We start from the raw sequence: 19980 nt of genomic DNA, 5'->3' as shown, positions 1-19980 counted from the left end.
TTTGATTTTTTTCTTGTAAATTTGTTTAAGTTCTTCATAGATTCTGGATATTAGCCCTTTGTCAGATGGGTAGATTGTAAACATTTTCTCCCATTCTGTAGGTTGCCTGTCCACTCTGATGCTAGTTTCTTTTGCTGTACAGAAGCTCTTTAGTTTAATTAGATAGCATTTGTCAATTTTGGCTTTTGTTGCCATTGCTTTTGGTGTTTCAGTCATGAAGTCCTTATCCATGCCTATGTCCTGAAAGTATTGCCTAGGTTTTCTTCTAGAGTTTTTATGGTTTTAGGTCTAACATTTAAGTCTTTAATCCATCTTGAATTAATTTTTGTATAAGGTGTAAGGAAGAGATCCAGTTTCAGCTTTCTACATATGGCTAGCCAGTTTTCCCAGCACCATTTATTAAATAGGGAATCCTTTCCCCATGTCTTGTTTTTGTCAGGTTTGTCAAAGATCAAATGGTTGTAGATGTGTGGTATTATTTCTGAGGACTCTGTTCTGTTCCATTGGTCTATATCTCTTGGTACCAGTACCATGCTGTTTTGGTTACTGTAGCCTTGTAGTATAGTTTGAAGTCAGGTAGTGTGATGCCTCCAGCTTTGTTCTTTTGGCTTAGGATTGTCTTGGCAAGGGGGTCTCCTTTTTGGTTCCATATGAACTTTAAAGTAGTTTTTTCCAATTCTGTGAAGAAAGTCATTGGTAGCTTGATGGGATGGCGTTGAATCTATAAATTATCTTGGGCAGTATGGCCATTTTCACAATATTGATTCTTCCTATCCATGAGCATGGAATGTTCTTCCATTTGTTTGTGTCCTCTTTTATTTCAATGAGCAGTGGTTTGTAGTTCTCCTTGAGGAGGTCTTTCACATCCCTTGTAAGTTGGATTCCTAGGTATTTTATTCTCTTTGAAGCTATTGTGAATAGGAGTTCACTCATGATTTGGCTCTCTGTTTGTTTGTTATTGGCATATAGGAATGCTTGTGATTTTTGCACATCAATTTTGTATTCTGAGACTTTGCTGAAGTTGCTTATCAGCTTAAGGAGATTTTGGGCTGAGACAATGGGGTTTTCTAAATACACAATCATGTCATCTATAAACAGGGACAATTTGACTTCCTCTTTTCCTAATTGAATACCCTTTATTTCTTTCTCTTGGTTGATTGCCCTGGCCAGAACTTCCAACACTATGTTGAATAGGAGTGGTGAGAGAGGGCATCCCTGTCTTATGCCTGTTTTCAAAGGGAATGCTTCCAGTTTTTGCCCATTCAGTATGTTATTGACTGTGGGTTTGTCATAAATAGCTCTTATTATTTTGAAATACGTCCCGTCAATACCTAGTTTATTGAGAGTTTTTAGCATGAAGTGCTGTTGAATTTTGTCGAAGGCCTTTTCTGCATCTGTTGAGATAATCATGTGGTTTTTGTCTTTGGTTCTGTTTACATGATGAATTACGTTTATTGATTTGTGTATGTTGAACCAGCCTTGCATCCCAGGGATGAAGCCAACTTGTTTGTGGTGGATAAGCTTTTTGATGTGCTGCTGGAATCAGTTTGCCAGTATTTTATTGAGGATTTTTGCATCAATGTGCATCGGGGATATTAGTCTAAAATTCTCTTTTTTTGTTGTGTCTCTGCCAGGCTTTGGTATCAGGATGATGCTGGCTTCATAAAATGGGCCATAAAAGAGGGAGGATTCCCTCTTTTTCTGTGGATTGGAATAGTTTCAGAAGGAATGGTACCAGCTCCTCTTTGTACCTCTGGTAGAATTTGACTATGAATCGTCTGGTTCTGGATTTTTATTTTTTATTTTTTATTTTTGGTTGGTAGGCTATTAATTATTGCCTCAATTTCAGAGCCTGTTATTGGTCTATTCAGAGGTTCAACTTCTTCCTGGTTTAGTCTTGGGAGGGTATATATGTCCAGGAATTTATCCATTTCTTCTAGATTTTCTAGTTTATTTGTGTAGAGGTGTTTATAGTATTCTCTGATAGTACTTTGTATTTCTGTGGGATCAGTGGTGATATCCCCTTTATCATTTTTTATTGCGTCTATTTGATTCTTCTCTCTTTTCTTCTTTATTAGTCTTGCTAGCAGTCTATCAATTTTGTTGATCTTTTCCAAAAACCAGCTCCTGGATTCATTGATTTTTTGAAGGGTTTTTTTTTTTTTTTTTTTTTTTTTTGTCTCTATCTCCTTCGGTTCTGCTCTGATCTTAGTTATTTCTTGCCTTCTGCTAGCTTTTGAATATGTTTGCTCTTGCTTCTCTAATTCTTTTAATTGTGATGTTAGGGTGTCAAGTTTAGATGTTTCCTGCTTTCTCTTGTGGGCATTTAGTGCTATAAATTTCCATCTACACACTGTTTTAAATGTGTCCCAGAGATTCTGGTATGTTATGTCTTTGTTCTCATTGGTTTCAAAGAAAATCTTTATTTCTGCCTTCGTTTTTTGAGTGAGTTTCTTAATCCTGAGTTCTTGTTTATTCCTTTTAATTCATTTTTCTCTATTCGTGTCTGATTGTCTTATTTTGGAAAGCCAGACTTCAAGCTCTATGATTCTTTCCTTGGTTTTATCTATTCTCCTATTAATATTTGTGATTGCATTATGAAATTCTTGTAGTGTGTTTTTCACCTCTTTCACGTCAGTTCTCTTCTCTTCTCTACTGGTTATTTTGTCTGTCAACTCCTGTATTGTTTTATTGTGATTCTTAGCTTCTTTGGATTGGTTTTCAATGTACTTCTGCATCTTGATAATCTACATTCTTATCCACATTCTGAATTCTATTTCTGTCATTTTAGCCATCTCAGCCTGGTTTAGAACCCTTGCTGGAGAGACAGTATGGTCATTTGGAGGAAAGAATGCACTCTGGCTTTTTCAGTTGTCAGAGATCTTACCCTTGTTCTTTCTCATCTTTGTGAGCTGATGTTCCTTCAATCTTTGAAGTTCTGTCTTTTGAATCAGTTTTTTTTTTTTTTAATTTTTATCCTATTTGATGACCTTGAGGTTTTGGTTGTGGTATAAGGTGGATTCAGTCAACTGACTTCATTTCTGGAAGATTTTGTGGGGCCAAGGCTCAGCTCCCAACTCCTGGAGTGTGTGGGACTTTGTGCTCTAACTCTGGGAGACTGGAACGGGCTCTGACTTTGTTCTCTGGCTCCTTAAGGTTAAGAATCTACTGCACTATGGGGGCCGAGGTGCTCCTGGACCACTGGTCACAACAGTCTGATGGGTGGTGCCAGCCAAAGCATTTTGTAGGGCATTGGCAGTGGGATCTGCTCTCATTTGCATGTACCAGCAGCAGCAGTAGTGGCCCCACAGCAGGATGCATGCTCACTGGCGATGGCAGGGTGCTAGCAGGTGCTGGAATGTCAGTCTCTGTGTGGGCATTTGCAGCAGTGGCAGAGGCAGCGTGAGGGTCCCCACTGGTGATTGTGTGCGAGGTCATGCTGTTGGTGGTGGTAGCACCAGGGTGGGGCCCAATTATACTCTTTTAGTTATTTTAAAATGTACAATTAAATTATTTTTACTATAGACCTCCCAGGGCACTTGAAAGACAGAGAAAATTTCATTTCTCTTGAGGTGTTGAGGGTGATCCCATAGATACCACTTGTGGTAACTTCCTTCTGATGCTGGATTTCTTCAGCTGTGTCATTTGGGGGTGGACAGGGATCCTTTCAGTTGCAGGACTGACAAGGTCCCAGCTCCTCATGTCAAAAGTTTGCTCAAGTGCCTTGGCTGACTTCCCAGGAGTGGGCAAGCATTTTCTATAGGGCCCACAATAGTAGGGTATCTAGTGCTGGCACAGTCCTGGTGTGTCTTCTCCAGTTGCTGAGGTGGAGCCACAAATCTCAGGGGTGGACTCTCTGGATTCAGGGCCCCGGAAGGACACCATTCTTTAGCCACTGCCATTGACTCTAATCCTTCTCTCTCTCTCTCTGTTTTTATTTTTTGAGACAAACTATTGTGCTGTCACCCAGGCTAGAGTACAGTGGTGCTATCTCAGCTCACTGCAACTTCCACCTCCCAGGTTCAAGCGATTCTCCTACCTCAGCCTCCCGATTCGCTGGGATTACCTGCCATCGTGCCTGGTTAAATTTTGTATTTTTAGTAGAGACTGGGTTTCACCATCTTGGCCAGGCTGGTCTCGAACTCCTGACCTCGTGATCCACCCGCCTCGGCCTCCCAAAGTGCTGGGATTACAGGTGTGAGCCACAGCTCCCTGCCTGACTCTAATCCTTCTCCTAAGGGACTAAGGACAAAGGTCAACCAAGAGGTGCAGGATTCCATATGCCCGTGCACCAGGCTTACGTTGGAAATTATGGGGTCCTCCAAGGAGCGGGAAGTTTCATTGTTATGTAAACACATCAAGGAATATTCAGCCTACCTAGGATTACACACACCCCCTAAGAGACAAAATGCAATCTGTCAAAGATCATGAGTTTCATACGTGGGCAGATGCTATCAGCAGACAAGTGCCCAGGTGAGAGCTGGCTCTGGCATGAAGGATGTAGCTCCCCCTTGGAAGGATCACGTGTCACTTGTGAAACCCAGCTGTTGGTTTGGGGCTTCCATGTCTTTTGAAATCTGGATGAAATTACTTTGAATAAACCCCCAGTTTCACAGACTATGAAAGTTTAAAGACTTTCCCAAGAATTTTACTAATCTCTGAAAGAGCTGATGGCTAGACTTTTGGCAAGATGGAGTTTACATTGTCTTGGCTTCCTTTGCCTCTTGGATTCCAGCTTTGTTGAATGGCATCCCTATCTCCCCTCTAAGCTGATCACAAGGAGAAACTCAAATCTTTTAAAGGTCTCTCCCCAATCAAAAAAATTACTCTTACTAAGTGCTGTGTTTTCAGTAGATTGTACTGAGGATCCTGGGAAGGCTGCCATCAGGGACACGGACTTGTGCCATCCTGTGGCTTCCTCCTCCCTCTCCTTCTGCATTCTACTGCTCACTCCTGGCCTCTAAGGCCTCCAATTTACCACTTCTGTTTTGCAGAGTAGCCTCCCCTTTCTCAGCAGCCTGGTATCATGTGATTCTCAGTTTTCAGGACAAAAGGAGAAAGGCCTCTTTCTTACTATAAGCAGTTATCAAAGTATATTTTCTTTTCTCTCTCCTCCTACTCCTCTTCCTCTTCCGTCTTCTCCTCCTCCTGTTCCTCCCCCTCTTCCTCCTCCCCTTCTCCTGCTCCTCCTCCTTCTTCCTCCTCTCCTTCTTCTCCTGTTCTCCTTCCTCTCCTTCTCCTCCTCCTCCTCATCCCAGGGTCTCATTTGTCTCCCAGGCTGGAGTGCATTGGTGGTGCTGCTATCGTGGCTCATTGCAGACTCAACCTCCCAGGCTCAGATAGTCCTCTCACCTCATCCTCCTGAGTAAGTAGCTGGGACTGCAGGCATGTGCCACCATGCACAGTTAATGTTTTGTATTTTTTGTAGAGATGGGGTTTCACCATGTTACCATGGCTGGTCTCAAACTCGTGGGCTCAAGTGATCTGACCATCTCAGGCTCCCTAACTGCTGGGATTACAGGTGTAAGCTACTGTACCTGGCCTCAAAGTATAGTTTCAACAGATTTCTCTCATCTGAAGAGAAATCTGGCTCCCAGCTATCATGGCAATATAAACCTCACCACTTTGCTATCTCATAGTTGAATGAACTTGAGATCTCATAGTCGAATGAACTTGAGGGGTCATCCTCTTTTCACAAATAAGGAAACTAACACTCAGTTAAGTGAAATAAGAGGTCACCAGTTAAGTGAAATAAAAGGTCACCAGACTGTGAGGTGTAATGGAAAAATAACAAGTTTAGGGGTTAGGCAGCATTAGTTTGAATCCCAACTCTGCAACTTCCTAGTTGCATGACCTCAGGTAAATTATTTGTTTCTGAGCCTCAATTTTCTCCTCAGTAATCTCTAAGAGCCTAATATTGGGAAGAAGAACTAAGCTAATACATGGGATAATGTCTAGTACAGTGCCTGACATAGAAAAGGCACTTAGTCCAAGGTGTATGTGGCCCAGGATCACAAACTGGTAGTAGCAGGTTATATATTCTGATGGCCTGGTCACTGTGTCGGTCAGACTTAAGCAGGGAAACAGAAGCAGTAGGAGATATGTATTAAGCAATTTATTGCAAGTAGCTGGCTTATATAATTGTGGGGACTGGCTAGCTTGTCTGAAATCTGTAGGGCAGGTGATAGGAAGGGAAGGCTGGAACTTTTCAACATGGGTAGGAGCTGCTGTCCATAAGTAGGATTTATTCTTTTTCAGGAAGCCCCACCTCTGCTATGCAGGGCTTCCAACCAATTCAGGCCCACCCAGATTATCTAGGATAATCTCCCTCACTTAAAGTGAACTAATTATGGATTTCAATCTACAATGCAACCTCACAGCCAAACCTAGATTAGTGTTTGATTAAATAATGTAGCTATAGCTAAGCAGCTAAGCCAAGTTGACACACAAAATGACCATCATACCCACCACACTGTGCACTCCCTGAAGGAAAAGACTGGTTTCACCTCTGCATCACAGGGTCTGGTATCAGGCTGCCACAAGGCAGGTATTCAGCCACTATGTATTAAATGAATGTTCGTCAATGGAGGTCAGATTCTAGAGGCCCTTGCAGATCCTTCTAAGCAGGTTGAGTTTTAAAGGCAACAGGAACTCACTGCTAGATCTTGAGCAGGGGAGTGGAAAGGATGTAGTTGCTGTTTTCTCTGTTGAAGTCCCGTGCCAGCAGACAGCTTCTGTTGGGAAGGAAGGTATGAAGTCTGGTCCCCACACCCCTGTGGGTGGGTTGCTCTTGCTTAGGGAGGCATTTCTCTTGCGTTCTCTCTAAAGGGTAGAGACACCCTGGGGAATGTGTTCCAGACAGGCTGCTAATTTTAGTCCTCTGCCTTTCTGCAAAGGCAAACCAAACCACAATATTTTGCACTAAAGATACGTCCAAGCTCTTGAAGAGAGTGAGCCCCCAGTGTGGCTGAGGCAGAGAGGACCCTCTCAAACATGACCCTGGGGCCCCTTCCTTGTGGCTATTGCTCTGAAGGAGAGGAAGTTATTGAACCATTTGCACTGGTGGCCAGACTGTGACATGGACAAAGCAGCCAGTGAGCCCACAGAGCAGAAGCAAGAGCAGAAGCCGACTGACTACAGTCCCTGCCGTCGAGTATTCGCTCCCAGTGAAAGCAGCCATGCTACATGCAGGTGCAAAACAAGGGCCTTTCACATCTTGATCAGAAAACAAAGTCAAGATATCTAATTTATGGCTTTAAATTCAACCTCTCCCCACCTTAGCCCTTTACATGCAGGCTCCACAACCTGAAAGCCTCAGTAAAAAAACAAAACAAAACAAAACACTAGAAAATCCCTGGCCACATTGGAGACCCAGGGGTGCTACTGGGAGAACTGAGTCCTGAGTGTGCTTGGTGATCTTTCAGACATGGCAAGCTCATCTGACCAAGGAAAGAGCCAGATCAAAGGGCTAATAGTTGTTTCAAATATAGATAAATGGATTTACTTCTTCTTTCAATGTTCTGATGAGTGAGCAATCTCATATCTCCTCCTCCCAGCAAAAGACATCACTTTTACCCTCAGAAGACTTATTTCTTTCAATCACATCATTATTATACTTCTTAATAAGATTTGTTTTTCTGTTGCTTCAGTAATCCCTTGAGGATGTTTGAAGGCTCCGTTTTGGGCTAAAGACCTGTAGGACGGAGCCCCACACATACTCCAGCACATGACCATACAGAACTCTGGGACTGGAGCCCCAGGAGGCAGGTCAGTTCATCCTGTGGTCCTGGGCTGCCCTACACTGAGGGAGTTCATTTCCAAACAGTTCCACCAAGATTTACTAAACCCCTCTCAGGCCATACCCTGTATATCAAAGATGCATTGAATGTGGCTCACTTCCCTCAAAGAACACTGACACATTGGGAGACAGATCCAGACAGTGAGGACGTGGATGACCTGGGCAATGGTGAAGATGTGTCCAGGTGCCAAGTGAACCTGAAAGGGAGGCATCAAACCCACTGTGGCCAGGATGGGCTTTCTAGAGGTGGAAACACCTGTACTGAGTCTTGAAGGATAAGTAAGAGTTTCCAGGTAGAGAAGAGGATGAAGTGAGGTAGGAGAGAAGGGCTTCAAAGCAGAGGGAATAGAATATGCAAAGCCACAGAGCTGAAAACAGCATGGGATAAGGCAGGAGGCTAGACTGGTGTTGCTGGAAGGCAAAAGTGTAGGAGCCCATGGCAAACATCTTAGTCATGATCTGGGAAGGAGAGTGGTGTGGTCAGGCTTGGTTTCCAGCTGCCTCTATCTCCCTTGTGGAGGACAGCTTAGAAGGAAGCAAGATGAGAGGCAGTGAGGAGACTCACTCTGCTGTCTAAGTGAAAGAGGAATTCCCTCAACCTAGGAGAGGGGAGGACCAATTAAAGAAATATTCCAGGCTGGGAGTAGTGGCTCAGAACTGCAATTTCAGCGCTTTAGGAGGCCGAGGCGGGAGGATCACTTGAGCTCAGGAGTTTGTGAATAGCCTGGGCAACATAAGTCCTCATCTCTACTAAACTAACTAACTAACTTTCTTTCTTTCTTTCTTTCTTTCTTTCTTTCTTTCTTTCTTTCTTTCTTTCTTTTTTCTTTCTTTTCTTTCCTTTCTTTCTTTCTTTCTTTCTTTCTTTTCTTTCCTCCCTCCCTCCCTCCCTCCCTCCCTCCCTCCCTCCCTCCCTCCCTCCCTCCCTTCTTTCTTTCTTTCTTTCTTTCTTCTTTCTTTCTTTTTTCTTTCTTTCTTTCTTTCTTTCTTTCTTTTTCTTTCTTTCTTTTCTTTCTTTTCTTTCTTTCTTTCTTTCTGCCAGGTGTGGTGGCATGCACTCATAATCCTAGCTACTTGGGAGGCTGAGGTATAAGGATCACTTGAGCTTGGCAGATCAAGGCTACAGTGAGCTATAATTTTACTACCGTACTCTACTTGGGCAATAGAGTGAGACCCTTTCTAAAAAACAGAAAAAGAAAGAAAGAGAGAGAGAGAGGGAGAGAGGAGAGAGGAGGGGAGGGGAGGGGAGGAGAGGAGAGGAAAGGAGAAGAGAGGAGAAGAGAAAGAAGAGAAAAAAAGAAAGAATGAATTGAGATAAATCATCAGGCCTTTGAGATTTAGATATCATTTCTTCAAACAGTTTGAAACAGCATACCTTATGTTGTGGAATTCCTCCTGCAATCTAAATTAAATCCCTTTTGCTGCAGTGTAAACACACTCACCTTGTATAGCTTCTTCCATTTGGGTGCTGCCTCTTCACAGTTTCAGGAAAGTCTGGAGTTAAGGCACTCAGACACCACCTCAGTCTTGATCTGTTGGATCTGACCCTTGTCTCTGATTCACTGTGACCCAGATAAAACATGCTGAGTGTGGTTGGTGTGGGAAAACTGGCTTAGGACCTTGGAAAGCCTGGGACTCCCCTCCAGGTCTCTTGCCCCATGTTTGGCTTCTAGCCTTTCACCAACTCAGATGAGCACATCCACAGCTCCCACAGAGTTGGGACGGAGCAGTGTTCAGTCAGACAATTAACAGTCCCAAATTGGGGTGTAGAAGCCCTGGCTAGCATATGTCTGCTGAAGTCCCCACACAGGATGCAGGCCAAACCCCTATCCTTGGTGGTCATCTGTTTGCTCATCTGTCAGTGCAGCTAATAATATTCTCACTGCGTGATTCCTACCAGAATCTGCGGGATCCAAAAAATGTGTCTGGGGAAGGTTCTGTGCCTAAGTACAGCAAGTCACGTGGTGTGGGCTTCTGGGGCAATGAGAAAGGTCTGACTACGTCTAGTCCCATCCCCTGCAGATGCCCTCCCTGCCCCTCTCAGGCTTGGGAGGCTCTGGAGCTGGAGGTGAGGGTGTACAAGTAAAGTGCCTGGATCCTCCTAGATGCCCCCTTATCTCCAGACGACGGAAGAAATGAGGAATCTGCTTTTACTTTCTATTCCCAGTCCTGAGAATTAAGCCGCAGCATTCTAAGCTCATCTTTCCTCCATCCCAAGGAGCCCCTGCAAGGCGCCTTACCTTCACCCTCCAGAAAAGGTGCAGGGCTGCTGGTCCTACCCTGTGTTAATTGAAGCCCTAGGCAAGAAACTGCTCATCTTCCCCAAGAGGCAAACAATGGGATATAAAGATAAAACTTCATGAAGGAGCTGGGCTCTAAGCAGGCAGCCCTGAGGTACTTAGCGTAGCTCCTCACAGCAAAAACACTAAGAAAATGGGGCTTCTGAGACTTTCCTGAGAAACCTAAAGCTCCTTTTAAATAGCAAGGAGACATTCTGACAGAGGGGAGGGCACTTCTCAGATGCTATGCCTCCTTCGAGTCACACTGCTGCAGCACTCACCTGCCCTCTGTACCAGGGGTTGCAGACCCTGGTATGGGGAAGCCTCGCATTGGTCTCTAAGCCCCGATCCTTGGCTTCCTTTGTCACCTGGAGATGAAGAAGGAATAGTTCTTTTTTTTTTTTTTTTTTTTTTTTTTTTTTTTTTTTTGAGACGGAGTCTCGCTCTGTTGCCCGGGCTGGATGAGTGGATGGATCTCAGCTCACTGCAATCTCCGCCTCGGGTTACGCCATTCTCCTGCCTCAGCTCCCGAGTAGCTGGGACTACAGGCGCCCGCCACCTCGCCCGGCTAGTTTTTGTATTTTTAGTAGAGACGAGGTTTCACCGTGTTAGCCAGGAGGGTCTCGATCCCCTGACCTCGTGATTCACCCGTCTCGGCCTCCCAAAGTGCTGGGATTACAGGCTTGAGCCACCGCGCCCGGCAGAAGGAATAGTTTCAACAGGAACAAGGAATGTTGAGGAAGCATCATTGGGTACAATTTTCTTACCCTGGAGAAGTAGGTTTAGGCTTTTCACTGTGTTTTTCTTTTTGTTTTTGAGACAAGGTCTCACTCTGTTGCCCAGGCTGGAGTTTAGTAGCACAATTATAGCTCATCGCATCTTTGACCTTCTGGGCTCAAGTGATTCTCCCACCTCAGCTCCCTCAGTAGCTGGGACCACAGGTGTGCACCACCAAACACAGGTAATTTTTAACTTTTTTATGGAGACGGGGCCTCACTATATTGCCCAGGCTGGTCTCACTCTTTGGTTCTAAGTGATCCTCCCACTCAGCCTCTCAGAGTGCTGAGATTATAGGCGTGAGCCACTGCACCTGGCTAGGCTTTTCATTGTGCTTTCACACCCCCTTGATCCTCAGGGAGCCCCCTGGTAGGTGAAGCAGATATGATGGGTCTATCCCATTTTAAAGATGAAGAAACTGAGTCAGAAAATGGCAAACTTGGTGGAAAGAGAATTGAAATGAAGATTGGGGGACATGGGTTCCAGTCACTAATGTGGCTAAAATGCCTAGTATCACATCCCTCATCTGTAAAATAAACAACTAACTGGATTACATCTGCGGTTTTCTACTTTTTCTTTTTTTAACCTTTGAAATGGAGTCTCACTCTGTCCCCCAGGCTAGAGTGCAATGCATGATCATAAATCACTGCAACCTCCACCTCCTGATTCAAGCAATTCTACTACCTCAGCCTCCAGAGTAGCTGGGACCACAGGTGTGCACCACCATGCCCAACTGATTTTTGTATTTTTAGTAGAGATGGGGTTTTGCCATGTTACCCAGGCTGGTCTTGAACTCCTGGGCTCAAGCAATCCACCTGCTTTGGCCTCCCAAAGTGCTGGGATTATAGGCATGAGCCATGTGCCCAGGCAAGATCAGTGGTTTTCAAACTGGCATTCCTGGAACTCTGAGTGCCTGTGGGCCCATCAAGAGGGTGGAGTGAGAGCCAGACAGCCAGAGCTCTAGAATTTCTATTCCTACTTCAAATAGAGCACTCTACTTTTATCTGTTGCATATTGGGATTCCACATGGAATTTCATTTGAAAGCAGGTTTCTCAGTTTTAAAAGTTTGAAAACTTCTGGACTGAATCTACGTATTAGTCCATTCTCACACTGCTATATAGAACTACCTGAAACTGGGTAGTTTATGAAGAAAAGAGGTTTAATTGACATGGCTTGGGAGGCCTCAGGAAACTGACAATCATAGCAGAAGGTGAAGAGGAAGCAAGCACCTTCTTCATGTGGTGGCAGGAGAGAGACAGAAGGGGCAAGTGCCACACACTTTGAAATCACCAGATCTCATGAGAACTCACACACTATCAGAAGAACAGCAAGTGGGAAATCCACCCCCATGACTCAGTCACCTCCCACCAGGCCCCTCCTCCAATTCGACATGAGATTTGGGTGGGGACACAAATCTAAACCATATCATTCTGTGATAGCTGCCACTTTACCCTCTGTGACGCTCTTGCTTCAGATTTCCTCAGCCAGAAGGGCAGCTTCACCTCTCCAGGGAGGCGCAATCTGCCTCAGACCCGCTACCTTCACTTTGATCTAAGTATATACTTCAGAGATGGAGTGTAGACTGGAATATCTTCATTTTGGCATCTCTAGTGCCTATCACACTCTAGGCAGTCAACATGGGCAGACAGCTCCATTCCAACTAGAAAGACTCTTAGAAGGCCTTGCTCTCCAAAACATTCCTTTGACTTGAACACTGCAGCCCATCAACCCAGGTCTCTGGAGAAGAGAGGACAGTGGAATAGCCTGTGGAGACTGAGAGGAGGAGTGCCACTAGAATGCTGACTTTAAATGCCGAGATTAACAAGTTCACACTAAATTGCTTCCAGTCACTAGGTAGGCTGCCAATTGTGACAGTCTACTGTAAGCAAAGGAAGGTGGAAATAAGGGAGTGTGTGACTGCAGTGGGTAGTCAAGATATTTGTTCCACCCATCACTTACTGGGTTTGAAGTCTTTAAATTTTTGCCACTTACTTTCCTCTTATTTGAAAATAAAGGGATTATAATAAAGGTGAGATCTTCTGAATTTCTTCAGTCATTGGTGGCAACATTGGTGGTGCGAGTATTATGAGATTTCCAAGGGATAGCTCTTTCTGCCCAGCACAGTCATTCTCAGACTTTCTTTCTACTGCAAAACAAGGTAGTGGTATTTAGATGCTGGAAGTAACCACATGGCACCATGGCAAGAAGGATAAGTGGAGTGGGAGTGGAAAACAGCATTAAAGGCACAAACCTGGGCTCTACTTATATACTGGGCATCTCAGTGCTCACTAGAGGTCACCACCATCACCACTACCACCACCATCATCACTACTAGCGCTACAATCACCATCACTACCACCATCACCACCACCATCACCATCACCATCACCACCACTACTGCCATCACTACCATCACCATCACAACCACCATCGTCATCATTACCATTGCCACCATCACCACCACCACCACCATCACCATCACCATCATCACCACCACCACCACCACCATCATCACCATCACCACCACCATCACCATCACCACTGCCATCACCATCATCACTATCACCACCATCACCACCACCATAACCATCACTGTCACCACCAGCATTGTGTAATCAGAATGACCTCCAATCGCTCTGTCTTTTGTTGTATCTTTTGTGCCTTTTTTTCAAGATTCAATATCCTGATAGAAAATAAGTGATTGGCTGAGTTTAAGTCACATGTTTGGTCCTGGGCTGTGCATGTTGTAGAGGAAGTTTCTGGATTCCCCGGCTTCCATAGTGGGAGGTGGCCAATGAGAGGGAGAACTAAAAATCATCCTTCTGTCAATTCCACAAAATAAAGAAAAGATTAAGTACACATAAGTAATTTGGGACATGTAGTAGAAACTACCAGTTAATTAACAAAGCTCCTTATTCTTCCTAGGCACAGAACCAGATTGTGTGTCCCAGCCTCCCTTGTATTTGGGTGTGGACATGTGACTGAGTTCTAACCAATGAATATGAGTGGAAGTGAAGCCATATCCCATGCATCACTCCCATGCAAATTCCCAGTGATGCTCTTCCATGCTCCTTTCCCCTTTGGCCGGCTGCAATGCAGATGATTATCCAACATGATCTTGAGAGCCACATGTTGGAGGTGCTGCTCTGTAAGATAGAGGAGCTTAGGTCTCTGAATTACATCCTGGAGGAGATGTAATTCAGCCTGTCTAGTCTGTTAGGTGAAAAAAGAAACATGCATATTATATTAATAATTTTGAGGTTTACCTGTTACTAGTTAGCATTACTTTCAATGAATATAAGAAGAGGGATGAAAGCTGGACAGTAAAACAATTTACACATCTACGCCTCCCAGAGAGGCAAGGTTGAATAGGGAGATTGGAATCAGACTGTAGAGTGCCCTGAATGCCTAGGTATCCAACAATAAGAACAAAAAGCTAGAGGTTTTTTTTTGTTTGTTTGTTTGTTTTTTTTTTGGTTTTTTTGGTCATCATAACACCAAGGAACAGATCAGAGATCAGCAGTGCTCTCTGGATTTAATGTGGCTTGGACAACTATATTAACCCCGTAAGAGTCACTTTCTCAGGCAAGCAAGAATATAGGCAATGCCCCCATTTGGCCTGGTGACTTGGAGATGACCTAGTAAGGGTGAAAAGGGGGCTCTTGGCCAGGGCTATCAAGTGGCGATTTGAGTGCCAGTTTCTCAGTGTCCTCCTGGGCCTGAGTATCCCTATTGCTTCTTGTCCTTGGTTCCTCAGAGAGCACTAGACTAGGAGTCAAGGAAACTACGTACAAGTCCCAGTCTTTCCATAGGTGGCTGTATGGTGAATTATGTCACTTCTCTGGGCTGCAGAATGAAGGTGTTGGACTAATTGATTTCTCAGTGAATTTTTTTCTTTTCACTATTATTCTGCCAAAATGGGTTTCTAAATATGATGCAGATCTCTTGGCACTAGGGAGGTAAATAAACACCCTGGCTCTGTGTAGTACCTCCTTGGATGTGTTGACTCTGTGCTTCCCCATAATTCAGTTCGCCAAACCTGCCAATTGGCAGGATTACTGAGCTCCCCTGGTACAAGGCACTGTGAGTAGTGAAGAGGGGAAGGCAGCTCTGTCTTAGGAGAGCTTGAATTGGATGCAGAGTCCCTTGACTTCTTATTGTCACTTAGTGAGTTAGGGAATAGGCTGGTATTTATGAGTATGCCAATTAGTTTGGAGGGGAATAGCAATGCAAATAAATTCCACAGAGGCAATGATACCAAGCCTCTGGGCCCTATCAATTGTGCAGGTGGCTGGGTTTTCACTGGCTGAGTTTTTCTGTGCTCTGAGAATCTCTTTAATTTCAACTGAGCCTGTGCTTTCATGAAGGGGTGTGGCTAGACTCACAAGAGGGTGCTGAGAGGCCTCAACTGCCAATGTGGGATAGGAGTGGGAACTGAGGAAGCACCTGAGAGTTCTCCCTGTAAGTGACATCCAGCTTCCAAGGCTGTCTGCCCCGGCATGGTGAAGGGTGCTACTTCCCCTCGCCGGGGGCTCTCCTAGCCTCAGAGGAAGCAAAATGGTCCTGGGAGGCCCAGCTGGGGTCTGTCCTAGCTTGGAACAAATAAAATGCTGTTCTCTCAAGAGTCTCTTTCCTCTGTGTCAGGTTAGCAGCAGTATGTTCTCTGGTGGCTTCTTCGCTCACCGTTGTCTCAGTTGTTTGCTCCTCAGGCACTCTGGAGGTATCTCTTCTGGCTGCTTTGACCATCTTCATGTGACTCTGCCACAGGAGACTGATCCAGGATCAAGGTCCCTGTATAAGGAGTGAGGAAATCTTGGCCAGGCAGGAAGCAGTTCCAAGTCTCTGCTTTAAAACAGCAGAAGCATCACCAGCATTGGGGGGATGTGTGGAGTTGAGGGGCAGGGACAGGGAAGGAGAGATTGGGAAGCATTGAGTGTCCTGGGCTGCCATGACAAGAGCGGCTTAAAATGATGGAAATTTGTTGTCTCACAGTTATGAAGACCAGAGGTCCAAACTCAAGGTGTTGACAGGGCCACGCTCCCTCAGAAGGCACTGGAGAAAGGGCTCCTTTGCCTCTGCCTGGCTCCTGGTAATTACCAGCAATCTTTGGTGTTCCTTGGCTTGCAGGTTTATCACTCCAGGCTCTCCTCCCATCGTCACATGGTGCTCTCCCTGTGTGTCTCTGTGTCCAAATTTCCCTTTTCTTATAAGGTCACTAGTCATTGGATTAGGAACCACCCTCATCTAGAACGACCTCCTCTTAGCTTGATTATAGCTGCAAAGACCCTACTTCCAAATAAGATTGCATTCACAGGTAGCCTGGGGTAGGACTTGTCTTTCTAGGGGACATGATTCAACCCACAACAGGAAGATACCTACTTAAGTAGGGTTCTCACCAGTTAAAACCTTTGAATGAGGTGGAACTCGACTCTCCCATCTTTTTACTTCACATCGGCATTAACAGCATCCAATTTCCTGGGGCCAACTCGCCATAGCCCATTCCCCAAGGAGTTGTTCAGAATGAATCAAGAACAGGAAAAGCTACTTCCCAGTTGTTGTTGTTGTTTTCATTGAAGCAAACTCTTATAAGTAAAAGTAGAAAGGTAGGATGAATAGGTGCAGCACAGAGAATTTTTAGCGCTGTGAAACTATTCTGTATGATTCTATAATGGTAGATGCATATCATCACACACTTGCCCAAATCAATAGAATGTGCAACACCAGCAGTGACCCCTAATGTCAACTATGGACCTGGGTGATGGTCATGAGTCATGGTAGGTTCAGCAGCTGGAACAAATGCACCACTCTGGTGATGTACATTGATAGCAGGGGAAGCTGTGCATGTGTGGGGAGAGGAGGTATATGGGAAATCTCTGTACCTGTGCTCAATTTTGCTATGATTCTGGCACTGATCTGAAAGACAAAGTCTATTAAAACACACAAACAACTGAAAGGTAAATGCTGGGCCCTTCTATACATCCACTTTTAAATTATTCTTTCTCGTGTTCCATGGATCACTGTTGGTCATCAAATGCTCTCAAGAAGAAAGCTGTTCTTGACGACAGGAGGCCATGTCTTACACATTCCGCATCTCTTAGGCACAGAGCTAACGCTGTGTAGACACAGAGTGAGATCTCCCCTTTTGTTAAAGGACATATTTATTTCAAAGTCTTTCCATTCCTTTGTCTGTTGTGCACGTGGCATCATTCTCTCCACTAAGTGCCTCTTCTGAGTATAGAATGAGGACCTGAGAGTCCTCCAGCCAGCTCCCATGGCCTACCTGTGTATTGGCCCCTGAGTCAAGTGGGGCTGTGGGGAGGGATGGTTGAGTTTGACCCACTGTTAAGATTATGTTGTGCCCTTAGAGCTCTTCACAGCTCTAGAGAGACCTTCAGTCATGTCATGGTTTGTCCCTCAAATCAGGAGGCATCAGCCCCAGAGAGCTCCAGTCAAGGACAGCCCAAGCCTAAGGGCTTGCTGTGGCCTTGAACACTTTGATATAATAAAAGAAGGTGGGGCAGGGACTGGTAGGATACTGGAGCTTCTTTATTTTTTAAAAAAGTAAATATATAGAGCTTGATAAAATGGATTGCACTTAGCCTTGGGTAGGGCTGTGGCAAAGCCGGCAGGCTGCCTGCATTGCAGTTTTCACTTTGTCCCACAATTTGGGCTATTTCTGATTGTATCAAGGCCCTGGCCCTTGCTCTTAATCAATTTCCCAAAGCAAGGACGATGACTATAGGCAACACATTTAGAGTTCTTAGAAAGGCCAAATGGGGAAAAGAAAATGGAGCCGCAGAGATTCTCTGTTGCCCGAAGCTTGATCCTTGTTAAAGCTGCTGGCTAACCTTGTCCTGCTTGCTCTTGGGCCCTGCCACTATGTTTAGCTTTTTTACCTAGAATACATTTTAGGCAAAAATCAAGCTTTAATGAAGTGATGTATTAGGATTTCCGGCTTTGGTTTCATCAGGGTCTGCTGCAGGATTCAGGCTTGCTGGGAAGTCTTACAAAGAGGTCTGTCTGCAGGGCCTGAGATCCGGGTCAGAACTAAATCTGAGTAGAGGGAGGATGCAGCAGCTGTGCTTGGGTCAAGGACAGTGGGCCATAGCAGCCTGGAGGGGTGACTATAGACTAGCGTGGTCTTCTGCTCAGGATGCCTTCATCTCCATGGTCCTGTGCTGGGCCTTAGGGTGAGGGGGCTGCCAGACAGGCATTGTAGATACCTGAAGCAGTATTTCTATGTCCTCCAAGAAGCACGGAGAGCCCAGCATGGCAGTAGCCTCGGGGCTGGGGGCAGTTGCTTTGGCAGCAGCTTTGCTAACAGGAGTTGCAGGCTTGGGACAGTGGTGCTGGCTTCCACAGAAAGCTGGTGACAGTGATAGTGGTGGTGGCTTTGGTGCTTGGTGGGAGTCAGTGATGCTGTAGATGTGTGAGCTGGGCATTAGTGGCAGCACTGTTACTCTTTGGGTACTAACAGTGACAGAAGCATCATTTGGTGGGGGGCGCCTGAGGGGCACCTGAGGGACACCAGTAGTCATGTGGTGACACTTTGATAATTTCAAACAACATAGAGAGGGAGCTGGACAGATGTCCTTACTGAGAGGACAGAGAGAGGTGGAACCTTTGAAAAGTTAATAACATGCTAGAAGAAGAGCTATCGATATGGCTGGCCTCATCAGTACTTTGGGGGAATAATTTTCTCTCCTTTCCCAGTCCTTGCCCTTCTCTTAACAATTCCCTTGTTTTTACTTTCTAAGACCAAAGGAGTGTTGGCATAATTTGTTCCCCACAACTCAATTTAGGTTCATTCCATTCAGTTCTACAAATATTTATTGAGTGTAGCAGCTTGCACCTGGAATACAGAGAATACACGTGGGAGCCAGGCACTGTTCTGTTCCCAAGAAGTTTATCATTTGCTGGGGATGGAGGTGGAATAACACCAGTGCAAATGGGGCACGCACACACACACACACACACCTTCTAAGGGTCATTGCCCTCTAAATGATATTGGGGAAGAGAAGGAGTACATGAGGCAGCTGCTATTGCTCTTCTCGACCTCTCCCAAGCTGGTTTAAATAGAACCCTTATCTCCCCCCACAGTGGAGAGGGGTGGGAGGCAGGCTACACTTCCTCTGTGGTTCTGTCTCTTTCTCTTCACAGTACAACTCAAGGCTGTGTGAGGTTTACCAAAAGGCTAAGGTAATCAGGTGATGGGATGGGTTGAATTGTGTCCCCTCAAAGACAAGTTTATTACCTGTGACTGTCACGTTTTTTGGAAATAAAATCTTTAGAGATGTAGTCACGTCAAAATGAGGTCACACTGGATTAGGTTTGGGCCCTAATCCAGTGAAAAATGTGTTTCTGAGAAGAGGGAAATTTGGACACAGACAGACATGGGGGAAAGAGAGGCAATGGAGCCATAGAGGCAGGGATTGAGGTGCTGCAGCTGCAAGCCAGGAAATGCCAAGGATTGGTAGCAACCACGAGGGACTGGGAGAGGTGAGTGAGCATCCCCTCCACAGGTTGCAGAGGAAGCACCGCCCTGCTGACAACTTGAGTATGGACCTCCAGCCTCCGCAACTGTGAGACAATACATTTCTGTCTTTTAAGCCACCCGGTTTGTGGTACTTTGCTGCCACAGCCCTAGGAAAGAAACACAGATGGAGTTATCTCATAGAATGGAAAACTTAGAGCTGCAGCTCGGTGCCATTTTTCACTTAGCTGATGGAAGAAAATAACCCAAGGAGCTTAATCCTTCATCAGGATCCCCTCTTGGTACACCTCAGCCCCCACTCTCCTTGTTCTCAGGGCTATGTCTTTGTGAATGTCCCTCCTTGTTTATTATTCTTTTGGTGGCTTTGCACATCCAAATGTAGCTCACAGGGACCCATCTTTCCCTGAGATTTTTTACCTGCCCCCAGCAGTTCATTACCTTAAGCTTGATTTATTCCCTGTAGGTAGAGTGAAGCCCTGGGTGGGAGCCTTCAGTAAGACAGTCACAGGACCCTGCTTCTTCAAATTGGTTCAGGGATGGTGATGAACATGTGCATGCCACATGTGGCACCTTTGGGACAGGCCCACCAGTGTCTGCTGTGACCACTTCATATTCCCTGTTGCCCATGGGT

This window comes from Trachypithecus francoisi, unplaced genomic scaffold, assembly GCF_009764315.1.
Source record: "Trachypithecus francoisi isolate TF-2019V2 unplaced genomic scaffold, Tfra_2.0 Lachesis_group5, whole genome shotgun sequence".
In the NCBI taxonomy this organism is placed as follows: domain Eukaryota; kingdom Metazoa; phylum Chordata; class Mammalia; order Primates; family Cercopithecidae; genus Trachypithecus; species Trachypithecus francoisi.
This window is presented reverse-complemented; position numbering follows the sequence as displayed.